Raw genomic sequence first — 24,691 nt, 5'->3', positions numbered from 1 at the left:
CAGTACCAGGTTTGTGTCAAAAATCGTCTTTATTTTTCAAAACTTTAAACGTACAAAATATCAGCCCATATCTGCTGATAGATACCGATACGTTGTTACCAAAATATTGATATCGGCCCTGAAAAAACCATATCGGTCTATCCCTAGTTTATGCTTAGAAGGACATAAAAGTAGCTCACCAGATCCTGCACACAGCTAGACCGATCCCCGCATCTTCTGCACCCCTGTGATCTAGCAGTCTGGGGTGCTGACGTCATCAACACCAGAGCAGGACCTTGGGGGAGTGCCTCCAGTTATAGGAGAAAAATATCAGGTAAGTAAAACTATTTCTCCTCTTCCCTGGGCAAAACAAGCTATTAACTACGGATGCACCAATACGTTTTTTTACCAGCGACTTCAGATATTTTTGGTCAAGTATTCACCAATACTGAATACCGATACCTTTGCAGGGTGATTTAAGCTGATACAAAATGAATGGGCTCATATTGCATTGCAAAGAATTATATATCATTTGAACAGAAATGCAGTGCGATTCCTGACCGAATCACATGCGGTTTCTCTCACCGCTCCTGTGTGAACCCAGGCTGAAGTCACTATGACATGCCTAGGTTCACACAGAGAGGTGGGGAAAATTGCATGCAATTTGGACAAGAATAACACCGCATTTCTGGTCAAATCACATGCGATTCTTTGCAGAGCAGTTTGAGCCCATTTATTTTGCATGGGCTTCAATTCCACTGAAAAGGTATCATTTTCAGGCATTGGAGCATTTGCATGAGTACTCTTCAAATGCTTAGTATCGGCAGCAATACTGGTATTAGTATTGATGCAACCCTACTATTAACAGTTGCATTGCGGACACAGCCCTGCTGCAAGAGATAATTTTTTTCTCTGCCAGCAGGTGGGCATTATAAAATTACAACCTGGAGATATAAACTCTTTGCCTATGGACGGGTCAACCCTAACAAAACAGTCAACGTAGCTTGTAGATCAACATTCAACACTGTGCTTCACAAAAGACTTCATTATAGATGGAATCTGATTACATTAACATTCTGTGCCTTCAACGCCAATATTATGCGGACCAAAAGTTTCCACACTGGTATGAAGAATGCAACTCAGTATCCCCAAAAAACAGAAATATGTGCAGAGGACCCAGTTTCTCATTGTGGTTCCTGGAGATGGCAGGAATTGTCCAACCTTACAGTCCCAGGGCCACTATTAGTGAAAAAATAATTTGCTGGTCCTCTGTAGGGTCTTGTGATGCTACAGAAAAGCCCTGGGGCTATCCTAATGTAGCGCAGACCCGGGATTGGTCTGGTTGTTTGGTCCCATGTCCCATTCCCTGATAGGCACACAGCACCCAGGCAAACGGTAGTTCACAGTCACTTGAGTCAAAGAACAGGCTGCACATTTCTTTTTGCAGTTTTATTTTGCTAAAAGAATTGGGATAGGGTGAGGGTGAGCCTTGGGATACTACAAAGGACTTCAACAAACTGTGGTAGAGGACATTAAAATGGATCTACTCCTTCAGGGTGAGGGTACCCCCTTTAAAGTGAAGGAAAACTGGTACTTAACAGGGTACTTAACAGGGACTCCTCAACGGGACTGTAGTCCTGGATGTACTGAGAAGAAGCTCTCCCAAATTAAGCAAAAGAAAGTCTCCAAATCCAAGAAACTGGTACTCACTGAATACTGTGTTTCCACCTGCAGTATCAGTCAGGTTCTGTACTTGATTTGCCTGTGTCCTGGAACCTTATATGGGCTCTCTGCAAATTTTCAGGAGGCTAGGCCAGAGGTCCCCCAGCCAAAGCAGAATCTGGGATCCAAAAAGGATTCTTGCATTTGCAGATAGTCTCCGAGGGATGTCACAGCCCTCAGGCTGGGCCTTACTCCCCAGAACAAGAGAAATCTGTTCTGGGTCCCAGCCTATTTATACCCCTCTCAGCCCCCTGCTGGTCACTCACTCCCCTGACAAGGGATTAGCTGATGATGCAATTATATGCAGACTAGAGTCTGCATTCTTCCATCCACTATACCCCATAACCCAGTGGAATGCAGGGGAAAGTACTTAACAGAACCCAGAACAGACACTAATAAGCAAAAGAGTTGGGTGAACGGTTCAGGCCGAGCAAAAGTTCAGCCTAAACCACCCCTGTTGGCCCGTTCAGCGAACACCCGAATTTGTAGGGCGTTCAGCGACTGTTCGCTGAACACCCTGCAATGCCCTGGGTGCTGCACAGTGAATTCTAAGTTCTGATTGAGCGAAGCTTTGCCCAATCAGAGCGCAGTGAATAGCTGGTTGTTAAGGAGCGGGACCAGGAAGCTGGCCGCCGCATCCTTAACAACTGATGAGTCATCAGCTGTCAATGGGATTGCTGGCGTCCCCTGGCGGTCTGGTATGAATTTTGTGGAAGACCCCATGCTATTTTTTTTTTTAAATTTCGGCATGGGGTCCCCCTTAAAATCCATACCAGATCCAACGAGCCTGGTATGGACCGGCGGATCGATCCCCGCTGAGCAAAACAGATTCCGCCGAGCGCACCGCCCGTGTGAAAGGACCCTTATAAGTATGGAACTCAAGGGAATACTTTTCCTATGCTAATCTGGGACATATTGTTTGCTCCAAAATTACAGCAGCCTTTTAAATAAAGATAAACACAGCAGAGGGAAATATTACCGCCTGCAGATCTGTTATAACAAGTCACACCTGCAGTTAGGGACAAAGGGAAAATAAGCAACCAATCAGAGCAGTCGTCAAGGAGAAATAATGGACGCCTTTGTCTTGTTAACCAAGCAATAAAAAGGACACACAAAACATTGTGAAACTGGATAGCACCAAACAACTGGCTGTCTAATGTGTTAAGTCAAGACATTCTCTTCACGGGCTCCCAGTACCAGTGCTGCAAAGACTGAGCATGGCTTCACATACTAAAAGGTAACTAAAAACATTTTCCTTCTTTATAGAATCTGCATGGAACAAACATGACTCCATGAACAGGAATATAATCCCCCTATTCCAAAGTTGGCCATACACCAGTAAACAACTTTCGTTTTGAAAAGTTCAATTTTATGATGGTTAGTCGGCTCAAATCAACATTCAAAAGAGAAGAATGGAATTTATTTTCTTGAATGAACACATTTGTAACTGTGAGTGTGGAATTCCTTTAAAATAAATTGTAGATATGGTAACGAAACCTGTTTATTACGTCTGGGATTCCATTCGAATTCCATTCAAATAACAAGTCTGGACAAATGTTTGAACAAAAATCTACCCATGTACCTATAGCCAGCTTAACCCTACCAACAAATATACATAGCTCCCAACATTCCCTCATTTGTAAGGACTGTCCCAGTTTGGAACCAAATCCCTCTGTCCTTCTTTCCTTCTTAGTCTTTTGTTTTGGTCAGACCTATTTTTTAAAAATGTGATTTTTAACTAGCAAAAATGTTATATTTTTTACATGTGTTATTTTGAAAGCTATTATAAAGGAAATGTACAGGGGGGAAAAGCCCATGTAGATTTACCCAACCTATTTTTTTCGTACATCTGCAGTGGGTAACTTTTTGGAGGGAGGCTGACAGGTAGCTGGGAGGGGAAATGTTGCCTTCTTGATAAAGTCACGTGATTTTGTGACGCAACGCGTCGGGAGAAGCCGTGGTGACGTCACTTCCGGTCTACGGCCGAGACCGGAAGTAGAGAGAGGAACAGACCACAACAGCGGGATCCCTTACAATATTTTATGCTGATATCTCTCTACCTAAGTGTAAGTGCAATTGTATTTGACTTATTAAAGCTGTTAAAACTTACTACACTAGGGGAGTCCCCTTTATCATTTTCCTCTGGTAAATGAGTATTCCAGGAAGTACACAGCCATCTCTGTATACCGGAGGTTATTAGAGAAGTTATACCATCCCATCCATCCAGCATATTCAGTGTACTCTCATTGGAGGAGTGTGATTGATTGGAAACTTGATCTGGAGGGTCTGCAAGTTGACCTTACATACCTGAAACGCTCGTTTGAGTGTTAATGGAGGTGATCGGCCATTACACACTTATGTGGATTTCCTAGCTCATGAAAGTTTTCGCACTGGGCTGTCACCGGAAGCATTTTACTTCACTGCACTTTTATGAACATTTATTTGAAATTATTCATTTTCACCCCCTTTTTTTGGGCACAGATTTTGTGCACTGTTTTATCCCTCTTCTTGTCTCTTTTATTTATTATTATATATATATATATTATGGATAAATTATAAATATATAATATATTATATATTTATTATTTATCCATTTTTTTTGGGACACTTGAAAATCAACAGATTGTTATTTACTTGCTAATTCACTGGCACATTTATTGCTGTTCATTTGCTATTTGCACTGGCACATCTTCAACTTTATTTTATTTACCCGCTGTACAACCTGCCTGGTTGTAGGGGTTCACCTTTCAGAGGGCACTTACCCAATTATATTCATCACTTCACCTATTAGTTCAACTAACTATTTCACTTTATTATCTATTATTTACACACCCATTGTGCAACCTTTGGTTGCAGGGGTTCACTCTACAGAGGGCACTCACCTGATTTTTCACATCACTTCATTTATTATCACATTAAGATGTTCTCTTTCCAAGTTCTTAATTAATCATTTATAGGAGCACTTTTTACATCTTTGTATAAGTATTTTGTCATCAACTTTTATTTCACATATTAAGCACTTGATTTTTGCGCATTATTGATATTTTTATGATTTTAGAAGAGTTTAAGAATCATTTATCTTCTTATGAGTTTTATTCCTACATTTATGGTTCATCCAGTAGGGACATCTTGCGCTGATTCATCTTTCTCTCTTTAAATTGCCTTCTTATCGCCTGTTTTAAAAGGCTGAACCCCAATTTACTTGAATAAGTCGCCTTCAGTGGTGGTGTAGCCCGCAAAATGCAACAGGGGGTTTAATTTTTGCCTTGGCATGGCTGCAATCTCAGCATTAAGACTGAAATCCTGGGGCGGTAAAACCATAGCTGAATAAGGGCATGTGAATGAGTCCTTATTTTTTTAAGTTAAATGAAAATAGGTGCCAACATACTTGTATACACTATAAATATCAATAATAAAAGTTCTGTGTGGGTAAGGCTTCATTTATCTACAAAGAGCAGCGTAAGAAATGCTATTTTTTTCTATTATTAATTTGTTTTTTGCCTCATCTGTTCATCCTTCTTGATAGACTGATCAGAATTTTCAATATACACTATATTGTCAAAAGTATTGGGACAGCTGCCTTTAGATGCACATAAACTTTAATGGCCTCCCAGTCTTAGTCCGTAGGGTTCAATATTGAGTTGGCCCTTCCTTTGCCGCTATAACAGCTTCAACTCTTCTGGGATGGCTGTCCACAAGGTTTAGGAGTGTGTCTATGGGAATGTTTGGCCTTTGTTACAGAAGCCCATTTGTGAGGTCAGTCACTGATGTGGACAAAAAGGCCTGGCTCACAGTCTGGGGTGGAGTCGACCCTTGATGATGTCAGACGTGGGCTGACGAAACAGTGTTGGGTGTTCTCGAGATACGTCACTTCTGGTAGTTGGAGTGCAGGTGGAACGCAAACTGGCTACTATAAAACTACTACTATATTTATGTTGATCTTTGTCTACATAGATGTAATTGTAAGACCCCTTTCACACACGGTAGTCCGTCGGCGGACTCTGTTTTCTCAGCGGGGGATCGATCTGCCGATCCCCCGCTGGGCAGGTGGATAGCAGCTCTGTCTCCGCACTGTGTGTGTGGAGACAGAGCTGTCAGGTCCCCATTCTTCTCTATGGGGAAATCGGATGAGAACGGACCGTCTGTCCGTTCTCATCCGATCTGATCCACCAGACGGATGAAAAATAGGGTTTCCATCCGTCCGTATTTGACGGATCAGATCGGATGTCAGCGGACATGTCTCCGCTGACATCCGATGCCCCATAAAGATGCATGGGGCGTCCGTTCAGATCCGCCTGAAAAACTGGCAGGTGGATCTGAACGGTCCCCTTGTGTGAAAGGGGCCTAATACTATTGATTTTTTAATAAATAATTGTAATACTACACCACGAGAGCCCTCTTCTCTCTCCCTCCCAACTCTCAAATGGTTATGGAGCGTTATTGGACTATCTAAAGTGTAGTACTATTTGGAAAACTGAATGGATGTCAGCAGTCATTGAAATTCAATTTACAGTATGGTAACCAACCTGTGATCCTTTGGGATTAACCTTCATGTGCATTTGACTTCCTGTAATAGTGGTCAATAAAGTCTGGTGAGTGTGTAGTGTATTTGAATGCTGATGAGAGGATACTTTTCTTTACTCACAGCGGACCTTATTCACATTTGGGATCCAATTTGGAAAAATTGTGGACTTTATATTTAACAAAAAAAATTAAAGTTTTTGTTTGTTCACTGAATTTATCACTGTGGTGGTGCAATAAGTTACCGCTATATATTTTTTATTATGTGTTTGAGTTGATTTACACAAGACGTGTGGTCATTTTTGACTTGTTAACCGGTTGCCGACCGCCGCAAGTACATATACTGCGGCGGTCAGCTCCAGCCAGGCAAAGTGACGTACCGGTACGTCACTAGCCTGTCACTTCCTTGTGAGCCAATAGCGGGTGAGCGCGCGCCCTCGGAGGCGGGTGAGCGCGCGCCCTCGGAGGCGCGCGCCCGCCCCTGCTCGTTCCCTGGGAAGTCCGTGCGTGTGACCGGCAGACTCGATGTGTGATCATACAGTTCTACTATGTAGGACCGTTGATCACTGTTCCTACACCAGTAGCCATGTCCAATCACAGTTAGAAGCACGCCCCTAGGGACACACTTAACCCCTCTTTCCCCAATAAAGTTAACCCCTTCCCTGCCAGTGTCATTTTGCAGTAACAGTGCATATATATAGCACTGATTACTTTAGTAATGTCACTGGTAACCCCTAAAGTGTCAAAAATGTCAGTCAAGGGTCCGATTTGTCCGCCGCAATGTCGCAGTACCGCAAAAAAAATCGCAGATCGCCGCCATTACTCGTTAAAAAAAAAAACACCAAAAATTACAAAAATCTTTCCCTTAGTTAGTAAACGCAATAACTTTTGTGTAAACCAATCAAAATACGCTTTTTGCGATTTTTTTTTTTACCAAATGTATGTAGCAGAAAAAAAATTGGCCAAAAATGTTAAAAAATTTAGATTTTTACATTTTTTTTGGGAATTTCATATAAAAAATGTGAAAAATAACGGAAAATTGATATCAAATACTTACCGTAATTTTCCTTTCCTGATGGACTCCATGGCAGCATACGTTTGGGTAGGCCCCGCCTCCTCTCCTACCTCATAGGACCCCACTCCCATAAATCTTTGCTCCCTTTCAGCATCAGTGTTCTGTAACTAGCCTACTCAGGAATTGGGAGGGGACTCCTGCTGCCATGGAGTCCATCAGGAAAGGAAAATTACGGTAAGTATTTGATATCAATTTTCCGTTTTCCTGACAGACTCCATGGCAGCATACGTTTGGGAAATAACTCGCTATACACTCCCGGGTGGGAAGATGCTGAACAAAGAAAACTTTAATTGGCACTGTCAACTGACAAGACTTGAACGCCAAAATTAACGGAAGACAAAGCAGCAGGTTCAAAACAATAATGGGAAAGAAAAGTATTAACAGATGACCAAGATGCTGCCTTGCAGATCACGTCAGGTGCGACGTGCTTGGAAGCTGCCCAAGACGTAGCGACACTTCTTGTAGAGTGAGCTGTAATCGCCTCTGGAGGAGCCAAGCCCTTTGCTCTATACGCCCATTGGATAGCCTGAACGATCCACGCAGCCACTGCTCTGGAAGATGCACGCATTCCCTTCTTTTTGCCATGTAGCAGAACGAAAAGGAAATCCGATTGGCGGAAGGAGGATGTGGCCTCCAAATATTGACTTAGAGTGTTGCCCACGTCTAGAGGATGGACTGAAGAATTCTCATCAGTTCTGAAGGTGGGAAGAACTATCTCAGCATTTTCGTGGAAGACAGAGGTCACTTTTGGATTTGACCCGAGCATAGGGATAAGGACCACCCTGTCTTGAAAAAAGGTCAAAAAAGGTTCTTTGTGACCCAGATTGTGTATCTCGGAGACCCTTTTAGCAGAGGAAATGGCCACCAAAAATGCTGTCTTCAATGTAAGTTCCTTGATAGACATGGAAGCAACATCCTTTGAAGAAAAAAAGTCCAAAACTAAAGGAAGATCCCATTTTGGGAATCTTGGCCTTCTCTGAGGCCTAAGCCTGACTGCTCCCTTAAAAAATTGCTGAATCAGATGATGACTTGCCCACTGAATTCCGGTAAAGGCTGAAATGGCGAATACTTGCACCCGAAGAGAACTAACCGAGAGGGACAGATCCAGACCAGATTGCAAAAAACTTAAAATCTGCTGAACAGTAGGTGTACCTACTGGACCTGACCTCTGGGCCTGATGACTCATGAACCTGGCCCATATCCTTTCATATACCCTGTTGGTGCTAGGTCTTCTTGAACTCATGAGAGTCGGAATCACCTCCTCTGGACATCCGAGAGCTTCCAACCTCCCCCTCTCAAGAACCAAGCCCTGAGGTGCAGCCGAGCAGGGCATGGGTGAAGAGTAGGACCCTGAGATAGAAGGTCCGACCTGAGAGGTAGAGGGATTGGATCCCTGAAGCTCAGAAGGGACAGCAGGGGAAACCATGGCCTGTTGGGCCAGAAGGGGATTATTGCCACGATCTCTACTTCCTCCATCTTCAGTCTCCGCAGGAATTGGAGTACTATTGGTACTGGTGGAAAAGCATAAGCAGACTGGAAGTTCCACCTGTCCGTGAGGGCATCCACTCCGAAAGCTCGAGGATCTCTGAATCTCGTGTAGTACTTCCGAAGCTTCTTGTTGCGTGGACTCGCAAACAGATCCACTTCCGGCGAAATCCCCAGGGACAGCACCCAGTTGAACACCTCCTGATGGAGGGACCACTCGTTGTTGTCTAGTTGGAAACGGGATAGGAAGTCTGCCTCCACATTCAACACTCCCGGAACAAAGACCGCCGAAAGATTGGCCAGATGATGCTGAGCCCATGTCATGATCGGCTCTGTTTCTTGGAGGAGAGACAAACTGCGTGTTCCTCCCTGCCTCTTGACATAAGCCACTGCCGTGGTGTTGTCCATCCTTAACAGCACTGAAGCCCCCTGTGTTAGATGGTGAAAAGCCTGGAGTGCTTTGAGGGCGGCTCGTAGTTCTAGAACATTGGACACCACTCCGTGACCTGGGAAGTTCCATCTGCCTTGTGCCACTTCGGTCAGACAGTGGGCTCCCTAACCGGTACTGCTGGCATCGGAGGTTATCGTTATCCAGGAAATCGGAGCGATTGAGTGGCAGTTGGTCAGATTTGTACGGCGTAACCACCAGGGAAGGCATCCCTTCATGAATGGAGTCAGGTGAATAACTTCTGACAAATTCTCCGTCGTCCACTGTTGGAGAAACCCCTTCTGGAAGGGTCTCAGCTTCCACATAGCCCACTTCACCATGGGCGAGGTGGCTACAAGCGTCCCTACTACCTTTAGACACTGACGAGCAGTGAGACGAGAGGCAGCGAGAGCGTGAGACACCCTGCTCTGGACTACAGGAATTTTCTCTTCTGGCAGGGAAATGGTGCACTTCACCGTGTTGAACAGTGCCCCGAGAAACACCAGCGACTGCGTAGGCACCAGATGGCTCTTTTCTAGATTCAGAATCCAACCGAATTCCTGAAGCGTAGATGTCACTTGCTCCAGATGTAAGAGTAACTGATGCTTGTCCTGGGACAGAAGGAGGAGATCGTCCAGATAATGATGCAATCTGATGCCTCTGGTCCTGATGAGAGCAACAACTGCCAGCAAGGTCTTCGAGAACGTGCGAGGCGAAGTTGAGAGCCCGAAGGGAAGACACGTAAATTGCATGTGAGCATGACCTACAGCAAACCGGAGGAACTGATGGTACTCTTTTGCCACAGGAACGTGGAAATACGCGTCTTTTAGGTCAATCGATGCCAACCAATCTCCTGGGAGAATCGAATGTTGTATGGTGACTAGGGACTCCATTTTGAACCTTTCTTGATGGATCGACCTGTTGAGATAAGTGAGGTCTATTACCGGACGCCAGGTGCCGTTCTTCTTCTGGACGAGAAACAGAGGTGAATAGACTCCCAAACCTCGTTCTGCCTCGGGAACTGGCACAACAGCTCGCTGAACCAGTAAGGAGTCCACGTAGGCAAGAAGAATCTTCTTTTTCTCTGCCGAAGGAGGAAGTGAAGTTGCGACAAACCTGGGTTTGGGAACGCTGTCGAACGCCCACGAATGTCCCTGGGACACGATGTTTAACACCCAGGGATCCTGAATCGAGGCCGCCCAGACATCCCGAAATTGGAGCAACCTGGCCCCTACCGGGAAGGCCTGGACGGGCCCAACCTCAAAAGGATTTGGTGGCCTCCCGGTCACCGGACGAAGAGCCTTTAGAGCCTTTCTGGAAGGTGGATTGCCTTGACTTCCAACCTCTTCCGTAGGACTTGCCTGGTTTGTAGCTGCGTGCTTCCCTGGCACGATTGGCAGTTTGTCTTCTCGGGAAAGAGCGCTTCTGAGCGCCTGGGCGTTTATCCTGATTTTCCACCCGTGGCCCAAGTTATGGCTGCATCCAACTTGTTCCCAAAGAGGGAAGAACCCTCAAAGGGAATTCGGCACCATGCCTGTTTGGAAGCAGCATCAGCAACTCAAGGCCTAAGCCAAAGTGCGCGTTTAGCCGTAACCGAAGCCAGCATAACTCGAGCCAAGAGGCGAATGGTGTCTAGAGACGCCTCCCCCAGAAAGCCCGCAGCCATCTTCAGCTCCTGGATTGGGGAGCTCTGGAGCACTTCCTCCGAAACTCCTCCAAGGGTGCCCTCGAGGGCATTAATCCAGACTTCCATGGCCTTTGAAATTGTAGCCAAAGCCAAAGCTGGCTTACAGGCCATGCCGGCCGAAAGATATGCTCGTTTAAGGTCAGCGTCGATCCTCCTATCCAACGGATCCCTAAAAGAGGCTTTATCCTCCATTGGAAGGGTGACATGCTTGACCAAACGCATCACAGCTGCATCCACACTTGGGGAAGATTCCAGGTACTTCACCTTATCTTGTTTAAATGGATACAGCTTCGCCATTTTTGTGGTCAGAGAATTTTTCCTTTCCACTTTGCTCCACTCTTCTGTAATTATATCTCCCAGTTCCCCTAGAAATGGGAAGTCCAAGCGCTCTTTGCATAGCTGCTTGAAATATTTTCGCTGTTTTGGGGAGGAGACAGCTGGGTCCTCCCATTCAAGAGCTTCTCTCACCGCCTTCACAAGAGGGGAGACCTGGCTGAACTCAAATCCTGAACCGGAGTCATCTGAATCAGAATCGGACTCTAACGGAAGGATAGAAGGATGGCTAGGTTGGGAGGACTCAAAAGGATCCTGAACCAGAAGATCACTTTCCGGAGAGGGGGATGGCCCTGCAGAAGTACTCGGCTTCTGTAACCCAGCTAGAGAGTCTTTGAGGACTCTGCGTACCACTTTCTCAATATGATGGTCCGACTTCTCCCTTTCACCCGTAGCTTGGGCATAACAGGGTTTACACAGAGAGGAACCATCCGATACTATGGTCAGGGCTGCCATCAGGGGGGTACAGCCCATACAGATGTAGGGGGCCCAGGCGTCCCGAGGGGCCCAGTCCCGAGGGATGCCCAGGCTCCAAGTTGACACCTCCCCTTTTTTCCTTTCCTCCCCTACACTGGCAATTAGTCCCTACTCTCGCTGGTGCCACCCATTGCACTGGCTCCTGACTCCCAGCCTCCCCCTGGCAGCCGCTGTCAAAATGATTGGTTGCTAGGACCCCCTGGTGTCCTTGCTTTCAATCAAATGCATTCACAGGCCCAGGCAGAGGAGGAGGATGTAACTTGGTGGTCAGGCCCAGGGGGGCCCAGGCCTAAAGCTGTGTAAGGGGCCCCAAAATTTCTGATGGCTGCCCTGACTATGGTACCACATCCCCAGCATTTCTTCCCGTGCGGGTGATCAGAACGGCCATGATGTGTTGAACCAGAAGATTTGCCATCACGTCCCCTACTATGGGGGGAATTGCGTCTGGACCTGGATGAGGAGTGCCGGTGATGCGACTTAGAACGTCTGTCATCTCTGCGTGCGTTAGGCTGCTGATCAGACCTAGAAGAGCTAGAGATAAAGATATGTAGAGGTATACCAGAGAAAAACACCAAGACCTCCCCCCCCCCTTAAATGCCCAGCACATACCTGGTATGAGCGGGCTGGCCACTAGGGGGCGGAGAAGCGTCCATGATCACAGCAATAGAGGGCGAAAACACTCTACCTACAGTCAGATATAAAGACACACTTGTACCAGAATACTTAAGAGAAACTGCAAAAAGAACCCTTAAAATTGCGAGATTCTTACCTGAAATATGCTAGTCAGAGTCTGGGGGAGGCTGTATCAACGTCCCGACCATCCCACCAGCTCTGACAAACACTGACTTTAAATATGCCGCCTCGCGGCCGCCAAACGCTACCGCGCATGCGCGAGTGACGTCACGCGTCAACCCCGCGCATGCGCACCGAATCCTGTGCCCGGCGGCTATCGCGCATGCGCAGAAGCGCCGCGCAACCCGGAAGCGGCGGCCGCAGACGCGGCCACGGCAAGACCGGGAGCCGCCGGGCACCGATAACAGGCACTAGAGGGGAGACAGGCACAAGGCTAACTCTGCAATGTGACGCACAGTAAAAGAACCACACTCAATAAAGTAAGTAACTTTCCAAGACACTAACAGATAGCATAAACACTGGTAAAACGAAGTAAAAAAGATGTCCCATAACAGGGCTTACCACCCTGCCCAGAGCAGAGAAGGGTCCAGAGGCGCACCACCGGTCCATATCTTCGGGCAAATTAAGGCCACCCGCGGCAGCAGGGCTCTCTCGGCCAGACCCCCAAGCTCCCTCAAGGGGGTTTCTTCCATTGCCCCCTCCATACCCTGCTAATAGCCAGGGCTTAGCGGAGACTCTACGACCCCTTCTGCTCCAAAGAATAGGACTGGAAAAGTAGGAACATAAAACCGTATGTATGAGGAGGACGAAAAAAGAACACTGATGCTGAAAGGGAGCAAAGATTTATGGGAGTGGGGTCCTATGAGGTAGGAGAGGAGGCGGGGCCTACCCAAACGTATGCTGCCATGGAGTCTGTCAGGAAATTGTTATTTTTGCAAAATTGACGCTCTTTTTTTGTTTATAGCGCAAAAAGTAAAAATCGCACAGGTGATCTAATACCATCAAAAGAAAGCTCTGTTTTGGGGAAAAAAAGGACGTCAAATTCGTTTAGGTACAGCGTCGCACGACCGCGCAATTGTCCGTTAAAGTCACGCAGTGCCGAATCGCAAAAAAAGCCCTGGTCAGGAAGGGGGTAAAATCTTCCGGGGCTTAAGTGGTTAACTTGCACAGGTGTTTTATACACTTTACAACGAGCAGCTTCTTTATTGCACGTTAATTTACTTTACAATTTATAGCACATCCATCTGCCCAGGTCAGGAGCCTGTTTTCAGGTTCCTTTTTGGTTTTTGTCCCAATACTTTTGACAATATAGTGTATGTCTAAAGGGCTGCGTAATTTGATGGAGCTATATAAGTACCTGCAATAAACCAATCAATAAATAATAAATCATATGCACACTGCTGTAGCTTTTTTTTCTGGCTCATCATTCATCATTATTGAGAATGAAGACTCCATGTTTGAATAAAGCCAATAAATTCACTTATAATTTTGGTGATGGGCCCATTTATGTTCCAGGGGGCCAATACCAGTTTATCCATCAATCTTTCTGTGTTTTAAGCAAGAAAGCAGACCATTCTGAAGCTACGTATGTATGTACAGTGTTTTCAGCTGGTTATAAATCTGTCACTTAACATCTTTTAAGAAGAGATATAGTTCATAACAAGTAATGAAATGGAAAATCAATGAGAAGCAGCAGCAGTGTGCTTCGGTAACTTTTAGAAAGGCCTAGGGGTAGGGAGCTCATTTGATGAGATATCAGCCTATCAATTTATAGTTTAATTTTTTTACGCTTGACTTCAGAAAGTTTTTTTTGCTATTTAACACTGCGCTACTTCAACCAGTAATTGCATCAAAAAACGCCTGGAAAGTAGGTTATGTGGTTTTCAATGGCATAGTCCACACCAGTGCGGTCAGTTCCAGAGAAAAAGTAGAACATGCTGCATTTTTTCTGCACTGGACTGTGCTGGAACGCATCTGAAATGTGCATGCTGAAACGCATTCAGAATGGATCTGGAGTGCGTTTTTGTAGTGTGAACTGGCCGTAATGGCAAAACCATTTATTTTCATTATGGAAAGAGTGAGGGAGGGTTATAACCCCTGTCAGACATTGTTTTGCCATCTGTGTCCCATTGGAGAAATTTATTTGTTTTTTGCCTCATCTGTTCATCCTTCTTGAGGGTAGAGACTGATCTGAATTTTCAATATACACTATATTGTCAAAAGTATTGGGACACCTGCATTTAGATGCACATGAACGTTAATGGCTCCCAGTCTTAGTCTGTAGGGTTCAATATTGAGTTGGCCCACCCTTTGCAGCCTTTAACAGCTTCAACTCTTCTGGGAAGGCTGTCCACAAGGTTTAGGAGTGTGTCTATGGGAACGTTTGACCATTCTTCCACTGGACAAAAAGGCCTGGCTCGCAGTCTGGGGTGGAATTTACCCCTGATGACGTCAGACAAGGGCTGACAAAACAGTGTTGGGTGTTCTTGAGATAATACCCTGTTGTCTTTTAATGTGTTTTATTGTGATTTAACTGTAATAGCCTTCTTTGTGTAGAGCTCTGAGACTGCTCCTGTGTTCCTCTATCTTGGATTTGAGGTCAGCAGCCCCGGCAGACTCAATTCTCACTCAGGTGACAGTGACACTCTATAGCTCATGCGTCAAACACAAGGCCTGAGGGCCGAATCCGGCCCTCCAGGCCATTTTATGTGCCCCTCACACCTCTACTGCAGCTGCGGCACCCCCTTTCTGCAGCCATGGAGAGACTCTTCTCTGCCTTCCTGCCTCAGCAGTCAGCAATAGTGAGGAGGACAGAACTCCCCCTACAGATCCTGCACCTCTCTGTGCAGCCACAGCACGCCTTTATCTCTGCCTCCCCTGGTCTCAGCATTCAGCATACTCCAGCCCTCCTCTGGTCCTGCTCCAGACCCCGGACTTTCTGCTTCCCAGCTCTGCCCTCAGTTTCTTCCCAGCAGCAGCACAAGGTAAGAAGGGTGCGCTGTGATGTATGGAAGGCTGGGACTCTTGACTTATGATGATGGAGGGGCCTCTTGACATCTGATGTAAGAGGGGTGGGGTGCTCTGGACATCTAGTATTACAGATGCAACCGGCCCTTTGAGGGAAACCATTGGACGCAATGAAATTGAGTTTGACACCCTTGCTCCAAGCCATTTTGTGTGGCCCTCTCATACAGGGGGAGGGGTGAAAGTGAGATGTGAACAGTCTTTGAAAGAAAGCTGATTCCTGCACACTATTCATATCAAACCTCTGGGCTCTGTATGTAGCGCACCTCTGAACTCTGCACTCTGTACATAACTCACTCTGCACGCTCTATGTAGCGCACCTCTGAACACTGCACTGCACTTTTTACATAGCGCATCTCTGAACTCTGCACTCTGTACATAAAGCATCTCTGAACTCTGTACGTAGCCCACCTCTGAACTCTGCACTCTGTACATAAAGCATCTCTGAACTCTGTACGTAGATACATAGCACACCTCTGAACGCTGGACTCTGTACATAACGCAAGTCTGAACTCTTCACTCTCTACGTAGCGCAACTCTGAACTCTGCACTCTGTATATAACGCATCTCTGAATTCTGTACGTAGCCCACCCTTGAACTCTGCACTCTGTACGTAGCACACCTGTGAACTGGGCACTCTGTACATAGCACACCTCTGGACTCTGTACGTAGCACACCTCTGAGCTTTAAACTCTGTACATAGCACACCCCTGAACCCTGCACTCTGTACATAGCGCACCTCTGAACTTTGCACAAAGCACACCCCTGAACCCTGCACTCTGTATGTAGCGCAACCCTGAACTCAACACATAATGCACTCCACACATAATACACAATAGTATTTATTGGTCCTTTAGGATTTTCCCACTGTTTGCAATTTGGCCACACCCATCGTTCAATGCAGTTCGGCGGGGTGCGTGGTTGAGTTCCTGCACCCATTCTCTGAGAAAAAAAAAGCCCTCCATAAATTTATATAGTCTTACAGATACAACCGGCTCTTTGAGGACAACCATAATGCTAATGCGGCCCGCAAGGAAATTGAGAATGACACCTCTGCTCTATAGTATTCCTCTTCTCCCTTCTTCCAGGCAGCTACTTCAAAGGTTATGTAGGGTAGTGAGGGAGGGGGGGGGGGGGTGGGATCTGGGTCAGTGCAGACAGTGAGTAGAAAATCCCAGAAGAGAATAGGGCTATTACATGGAAGGACAGAAGATGCTTTGCAAGGGAATGAACTTTACCTGGAGCAAGTTCAGAGGCACATTGCAAGTGTATAAAAATAATTTATGAATAGGAAACACACTGCAAGTAAGCATTTACATGTGATTTTTCTGTGCTTTTACCTGCAGTGTTTAGGTTGATGACAGGTTCGCTTTAACCGGTTGCCGACCACAAGACGTCTATTTATTGCAGCAGTGTGGCTCTCCCAGGCAAACCGACGTAGGGCTACGTCAGTGGCGCGCCTGCAGCTAGGGGGCGAGCGCGTACTGCCGGCTGCATGCTCCCGGCCCCACTTGGCAAAGGGCAAGCCAATGCAGCGGGCAGGTGACTCCGATTGCCGCCTGACACCCACGATCGCTCCCCGCTGAGAGAGAAGAATGGGCAGCTGTTGTAAACACAGCTGACCGTTCTTCTCCCTGGAATGATCACAGAGCGCCTGTGATCCTTCTATATAGGATCACAGGTCTCTATGGTCATTCCACAAGCCACGCCCCCCACAGTTAGAAGCACGCCCCTAGGTACACATTTAACCCCTTGATCACCCACACAGTTAGCCCCTTCTCTGCCAATGTCATTATTACAGTAACAGTGCATATTTTTAGCATTGATTACTGTAGTAATGTCACTGGAACCCCCAAAAGTGTCAAAAATGTCAGTTAGGGGTCCAATCTGTCTGCCACAATGTCGCAGTCCCGTAAAAAAAATCGCAAATCGCCGACATTACTAGTAAAAAAAATAAATAAATAATAATGACATAAATCCCGTAGTTAGCAGACGCAATAACTTTTGCGAAACCAATCAAAATACATTTATTGTGATTCTTCTTACCAAAAATATGTAGCAGAAAACAAATTGGCCTAAAATGTTAAAAAAATCTGATTTTTACATTTTTTGGGGGGAATGTTATATAGCAGAATGTGAAAAAAATATTGTTGTTTTTTTTTTCAGAATTGTCGCTGTTTTTTTGTTTGAAGAGCAAAAAAAAAAAAAAAGAAAATCGCACAGGTGATCAAATACCACCAAAAGAAAGCTCTATTTGTGGGAAAAAAAGGACATCAATTTTATTTAGGTATAGCATCGCACAACCGTGCAATTGTCCGTTAAAGTAACACAGTGCCGAATCGCAAAATATGGCCTGGTCATTAGGGGGAAAATCTTCCGGTCCAGAAGTGGTTAACAGTTACTGATGCATGTTCATTAAACTTTTAATCTTTAAATAAAAAGTTAAAGCAATCTCTACAGTATTTCAGTCTGTTCTACAATACCATAGTTTCATCTCACACATGACAGATTTGTTTAGAGAAACAATATTTCAGCATAAAACCCTCTCTTTTATTGTAGGTGTTGTTTATGTGCTGCTTAAAGCTGCCATCACAAGGAAATGCATTTGCTCATCGAGTGTTTATAGTTTAAAACTGCTCTGCCCCATAATTACAGCATTAACAAGAGATCAGAGATTTGCTAATTTGAACATAAAATATGTAAAGGGCAATCAAGCTCAGCTTCTATTAACGCTAGATACTAATCCCTCAATTACACAAATTCATTTTTAAAGGGCTATTGACCTTTTTTATTTATTTTGGTCTCATTTCCAAAAAATATAGCATAGGAGAAAGTTCTCTAAAGATGGCCGTAAGAAGAAGACAGCTGGATTTAACTGCCTAAGCTGACTTTCCTCTGATCATTCTCACCATTTGGAACAAGATCATAAATGCTTAGAATAACATGGAACACGTTTGCATCATGATGATGTAAAATCCACTTTTTTTTGATTGATTACATAGCAATCACTTCTAATATTTGTAGTACTTTCTACCACAGGAGCCCACAGTTTAAGGTCCTTATGCCCCATACACACGTGCAGATTATCTGAAGACTTTTGTCTGCAGACTTACCTTTTCTATGTAGTGCAAGGGCCTGCCGGATTGCATACAAATTGAAAGTGTTTAGGTTTGACCTCATATTATATGGTTTTGGTAAGTCTGCAGACAAAAGTCTGCAGATAATCTGCACGTGTGTATGGGGCATTAGGGTCTTTTCCAGTAGTTGCACTTGCATCAAGGCAAACAGTAGGCCTGGTAGGCCATTTTATTAACAAATGAACAAAATAAACATTTTCTTAAGACAGAAACAATACATAATCCAATACCCGTAACATAAAGGATGCCAGTCTTGAGAGGCACCAAAAACCAAATTAGAATTGTGTATCAGCGTTAATACATAAAGTGGTGTTCCAGCCTCACCCCCTCCCCCTCCAAAAATTAAAAGTCAGTAGCTACACATACTGTATTCATACTGTAGCTGCTGACTTTTAATATTAGGACACTTACCTGTCCTGGAGTCCCGCGATGTCGGCACCGCAGCCAATGTTTTTATCGGGCTGTCAGTGCTACCGTCGCCATTGCCGGGCGGGTCCCGTGCGCATCGGCATTCGGATTGGCTCGGCAGCGGGGGGGAAGGAGGAGGGGGCCAAACTTCACAGGTACCCGTTCCCCCCTCCCCGCTGAAAGGTGCCAAATGTGGCACCGGAGGGGGGGAGGGAGCAAATGAGTGGAAGTTCCACTTTTGGGTGGAACTCTGCTTTAACTGTCCCCAGCCGCGCAACCCCGACTCGGGGACAAACACACTTCACCACTGATACCTCCTTGTTACCACTTTCCCATTAATCCACCATTAACTGGGATCCACTAGAGGGCTCCATACCTTAGATGGGTGACCATTTGAATTTTTCCAAGAATATTAACGCCTCCAAAGACTTCAACCGCCAAACCCCCTTATTTCTTTTAAACAAATAAAACAACCATCAAGAATAAACAAAGAACAAAGCAGGGTGGGAGGGCAGGGATTCCTAATCATCAGTCTTCCAAACAGGGGTCTACCGCACTTTCTGCTCTGCCCCTTGCATCCCCCCATCCACAGCTCCACCTTTCTCTCCTTGACCAATCCCAGTAATTGACCTCCAAATGATCCCCGGAGTAATTGACCTCCAAATGATCCCCAGCTAATTAACCCCTGTTGTCCTGTATCTCCTGTAAACCCCATGATAAGGCCCGGCGCCTATTTTATTTTATTTGTTTTGCTTCGAGCCTGTCTTTCATTGTGCTTTATGAAGATATGCACTAAAAGAACTATTTTATAAGAAGCTCCAGGTGTGGCTTACATGTGTGCGGTTTTGATTAGAAATTTGTGGCCTCTGATATCAAACACAGCCAGGAACATGAAAATATAGGACTTCGCTTACCGCGTTACTTTCTCTGTGTGATATCTACATTGCTGACAACTTGAAAATGAGAAAACTCAGTGTTTCCTATCAAAGGATGGACACTTCTCTGTGTGGTAAGATTCCATCACAAACAGAAAAGGTTCTGTAAAAAAAAAAAAGTGAGAGTGAACTCAAGCAAAAAAATACCACACCCAAACTAAAGGCCCGTACACACGAGTCGAAATTCGGCCGGGAATTTTCGTCCGACGACCGATCTGCCAATTTTCGGCTTGTTAGTATGATGCTTCCGACAACCGACTCCGACTTTTCGGCCGAAAAAAATCTGGTGTGCAGGCTATAAAATTTTTGTCCTCCGTCAAAACACGGCCGATTTTCGTGCAGTCAGTACAGATTTCGACAGGGAAAAATCTTATGAGCAAGACTGGGCATGCTCAGAGAAGAAAGAACACAAAGATAGCAAACCAACACATGACATCACTTCTGAAGTAGAATTTTGTTGGCCGAGAAAATTCGTGTGCAGTCTAGGCACTTTCCAACCAACAAAACACCACTCTGGACAAAAGATGGTCGACCGGTCGGCGGAAATTCGTTGCGTGTGTACTAGGCTTAAAGCTGCCCATACACCAGTAGAATTTTTTGTTCCCAAATTTTTACTTTTGGAATATTCTTTCAGTTTTCTAATAGTTATTGGGGTCAAGTCGTCAATTCAACAATTTTTGACAATGATGAAACATTTAAGAAACAGGATGGAATTTTTTTTTTCTGGAAAGACAAAATTCTAACAGTAAATGGGGTTTTTGTTTATGAAATTCAAACTACGGTATTCCAAAATCGAATGATAAAAGCAAATAACATTTTGAAGTAGTTTCAGACGACATTCAGGTCTCTGATGGCATTATCAAATGTACTGACAAGGCTTTGGGGTTGATTTACTAAAGGCAAATAGACTGTGCACTTTGCAAAGCGCAGTTGCTCCAGAGCTTGGTAAATGAGCAAAAGCTCTGCTGGCTTCCATCATCCAATCATGTGCAAGCAAAAATGCATTTTTTGTTTTTTTGTTTTTTTATCTTCCTTGCACGTGATTGGGTAATTTTTGCAAAGTGAAGCTTTACCTTATTTCTAAGCTCTGGAGCAACTGCACTTTACAAAGTGCACAATCTATTTGCTTTTAGTAAATCAACCCATTTATGTACAAATGTACGTATGAAAATCTACCAGTATATGACCAGCTTTACTTTGGGTCCCATTCATACTAGACGAAATGGAGAGTGAAGATTTTACCCATTTTAACAATGTAGATCATTAAAGAGGAGTTCCAGTCCCCCAAATACATTTTTTTTTTAATTTATACACTCCTCTCCTCTACTTGTTTAAACATATCTAGCAACATTTAGAACACGTCCAATGTGTAGTCCCTGTAGTTTGTGTTAAAATATTTGTAGAATAACCAGATCTTGGAAGCAGGCAGGTTTCATGTCATCTGTGGGCATCTGAAGACCTCTTCTCTTGATTTCTGATATTCGATGCAGCTGGCTACCCAGCATGCACCACCCAATCTCGCGCCTGCCCACTGAGCGGCTCTCTGTCTCCCCGACAGGTTGCTATAACAATGGCGGCATTGGCGGAAGTTCCTGCCCTATTGCTATAGCAACCTGTCAATCATGACATCCTGATCCTCCCGTTCACATCATTTCCAGGCCTGAAATAACATGAGATTTCGTCACTAGGCGATTCGCAAGGACTCCTGGGATACATGACGCCGCTATCCCAGGAGCCCTTGCCAATTGCCTAGTGAGGTAATCTCCCAGGTGGCCGCAGCCGGAAGTGCTGCAGAAGAAAAGTTAAAAAAGGTATGTACAAATAAAAAAATAATTGCCATTTATTACAGCATTCAGGATGGGCATGAGAGTGATTGGACCTTCAAAAAACAGGTGGAACTCCGCTTTAAATTTTTTTTTTGTTCTCGTTTAGGAAATTGACAACTGGAATCGTATTTGTTGATAATGGGCACAAATGACACCGCTCATTTCAGAAACAAGACTTTTTTTCACAACCACGGAAGCAAATGAAACTTTTTAATGTGTATTTTTTTCCCAGTAGCTTTGGATAGTGAGGAAGGGTTAGAACCCCTGTTGGGCACTGACAATCATTAACACTGATGTGGTTTGGGAGAAGCAATGCCTTCAAAAAGACCACTCTTCCAAAAAGACTCTACTTGTTCCAAAACAATTCCATTTATATTCTATCAGTCCTTTTCTCCCGTAACACTCTCTACTGGTGAAATACATCTGGGACAACAAATCCCTCTGTATACCCTCATCTCTTCTTGCTTTCCCCAAATGCCTTTCCGAGGCAGTACTACAAAGCACTCCAACTGTTCTTACACATTAGCCACACACGGCTAATGTGTAAGGTAAAGTCTACAGGCTTGGAAAGATCAGTTTGTAAATGGATAGAAAATTGGCTAAAAGATAGAATTCAGAGAGTAGTGGTTAATGATTCTTACTCTGAATGGTCTAAGGTTATCAGTGGTGTACCCAAGGTTCAGTGTTGCTACCCTTACTTTTTAATATCTTTATAAATGATATCGGGTCTGGGATTAAAAGTAGCATTTCAGTCCTTGCAGATGACACCAAGCTTTGCAGTGGAATAACTTCCTTACAGGATGTTTAGAATTTACAAGCCAACCTCAATGCACTGTTTCATTGGGCAACTATGTGGCAAATGAGGTTTAATGTTGATAAATGTAAAGTTTTTCACCTGGGGGGGGGGGGGGGGGGAGAGAATATGCATGCATCATACATACTAGGTGAAGTAGAACTGGGGGAATCCATAGCAGAAAAGGATTTGGGTGTTCTGGTAGAGCATAAGCTTAATAATAGCATGCAATGCCAAGCTGCTGTTTCCAAAGCAAGCAAAGTCCTTTCTTGTATTAACAGAGGCATGGACTCCAGAGAGAGAGAGATATCATTATACCCCTTTACAGATCATTAGTAAGACCTCATCTGGAATATGCAGTTCAGTTTTGGGCCCCAGTTCTCAAAAAGGATATCGGGGAACTGGAGAAAGTGCAGGGAAGGGCAACCAAACTGATAAGAGGCATGGAGGACCTCAGCTATGAGGAAAGATCAGAGGAACTGAATTCATTCTCTCTTGAGAAGAGGAGATTAAGGGGGGATATGATTAACATGTATAAATACATAAGGGGTCCATATAGTGAACTTGGTGTTGAGTTGTTCACTTTAAGGTCAACACAGAGGACAAGGGGGCACTCTTTATGTCTAGAGGAAAACAGATTTTGTCTCCAAATACGGAAAGGTTTCTTCACCGAAAGAGCTGTGAAAATGTGGAATAGACTCCCTTTCAGAGGTGGTTCTGGCCAGCTCACTAGATTGATTTAAAAAAGGCCTGGATTCTTTCCTAGGTGTACCTAATATAAATGGGTACTAACATTTATAGGTAAAGTTGATCCAGGGAATATCCGATTGCCTCTCGGGGGATCAGGAAGGAATTTATTTCCCCTGCTGTAGCAAATTGGATCATGCTTTGCTGGGGTTTTCTTTGCCTTCCTCTGGATCAACTGCGGGTATAGGATTGTGTATGGGATTGTATGGTTGGGTTTTCATTACTGTTTTTTTTTTTTTTTTATATTGGTTGAGCCAGAAGGACTTGTGTCTTTTTTCAACCTGACTAACCATGTAACTATGTAACTGTGTTCTAAATGGTAAGATGGTGTAACCACCCTCATTCAAAACAGGGGGTCCAGGTTGAGCAGGAATACAGCCCAGTACTATTGTTTTGCCTCCTGTGGTTTCCCACAAGCCACTCAAATACTCTAAAAACCCACCTAACTATAGGAGCCACTATAAGCCTAATGTCACACACATCCATGAAGGCTGGATTCATTTTTCCTATAGTTTCTCTAATAGATGAAATACCATGATCGCCAGTTCCACCTAGTGGCCAAAAATGCAGTATATTTTCTCATTGAATAATTTTAAAAACCTATACCAGATTTTTGCCACTAGATGGAGCTGACAATTATATTAATTAATCTATTACAGAAATTACAGGGAATATTAATCTAGTTTGCACAAATGTGCATGACAATTATCCAACAATTGCTTTATAAATAGGCCCCCGAGGGTCATAGAGCAGATTTTTTTTCTTGCACATAATCTCTCAGCAACCCTTGCCAATGACTCTATTGCTGGAAGATTCTGCAGTTGAAACGCCTCATAGACACGGGCAGCTACAAACTTCTGCACTTTTTACTGTATCTCTAAATGGTGGGTTAACCCAAAAAGGAAAAAGACCCCCTGTTGGGCTTTTACTGCCATCCATTAGAGAGATTTTATCCCACCTCCTGTCCTGCTGACAGCACAACATTCTTAGACAAGCCATACATTATGCAATTTTATTTCTTTTAACCACGGATTGAAGGAAAGGAAATTGCTCAATTCCTCCATGAACACAGTCAGTGTTGATTGGGGAATCCCTCCCGTTGCGCTGTTGTATTCTCATAGCAGGAGGTTTCCCAGCCATCAGAATACAATGATCACTGCTGGCAGCTATAGCCAGCGTCAGTGATCAAAGGAAAAAAAAAACAAAAAGGCTGGTTGTACTGAAGTTGACCAATAGATCGAGTTCAGTACAATTACCCTGCCCATAGATGGAACAAAATTCGGCAGGGTCCTGGCCTATTTCTGACATTTGTTGCTTACAAGTTAAAATCAGTATTTTTTGCTAGAAAATTACTTCGAACCCCCAAACATTATATATACTTTTTTAGCAGAGACTCTGGAGAATAAAATGGCGGTCATTGCAATATTTTATGTCATATGTATTTGCACATCGGTCTTTCAAGTGCATTTTTTGGGGAAAAAA

Source organism: Pelophylax lessonae (assembly GCF_965119305.1).
Source record: "Pelophylax lessonae genome assembly, chromosome: 8".
Classification (NCBI taxonomy): Eukaryota; Metazoa; Chordata; class Amphibia; order Anura; family Ranidae; genus Pelophylax; species Pelophylax lessonae.
Note: the sequence above shows the minus strand (reverse complement) of the source record.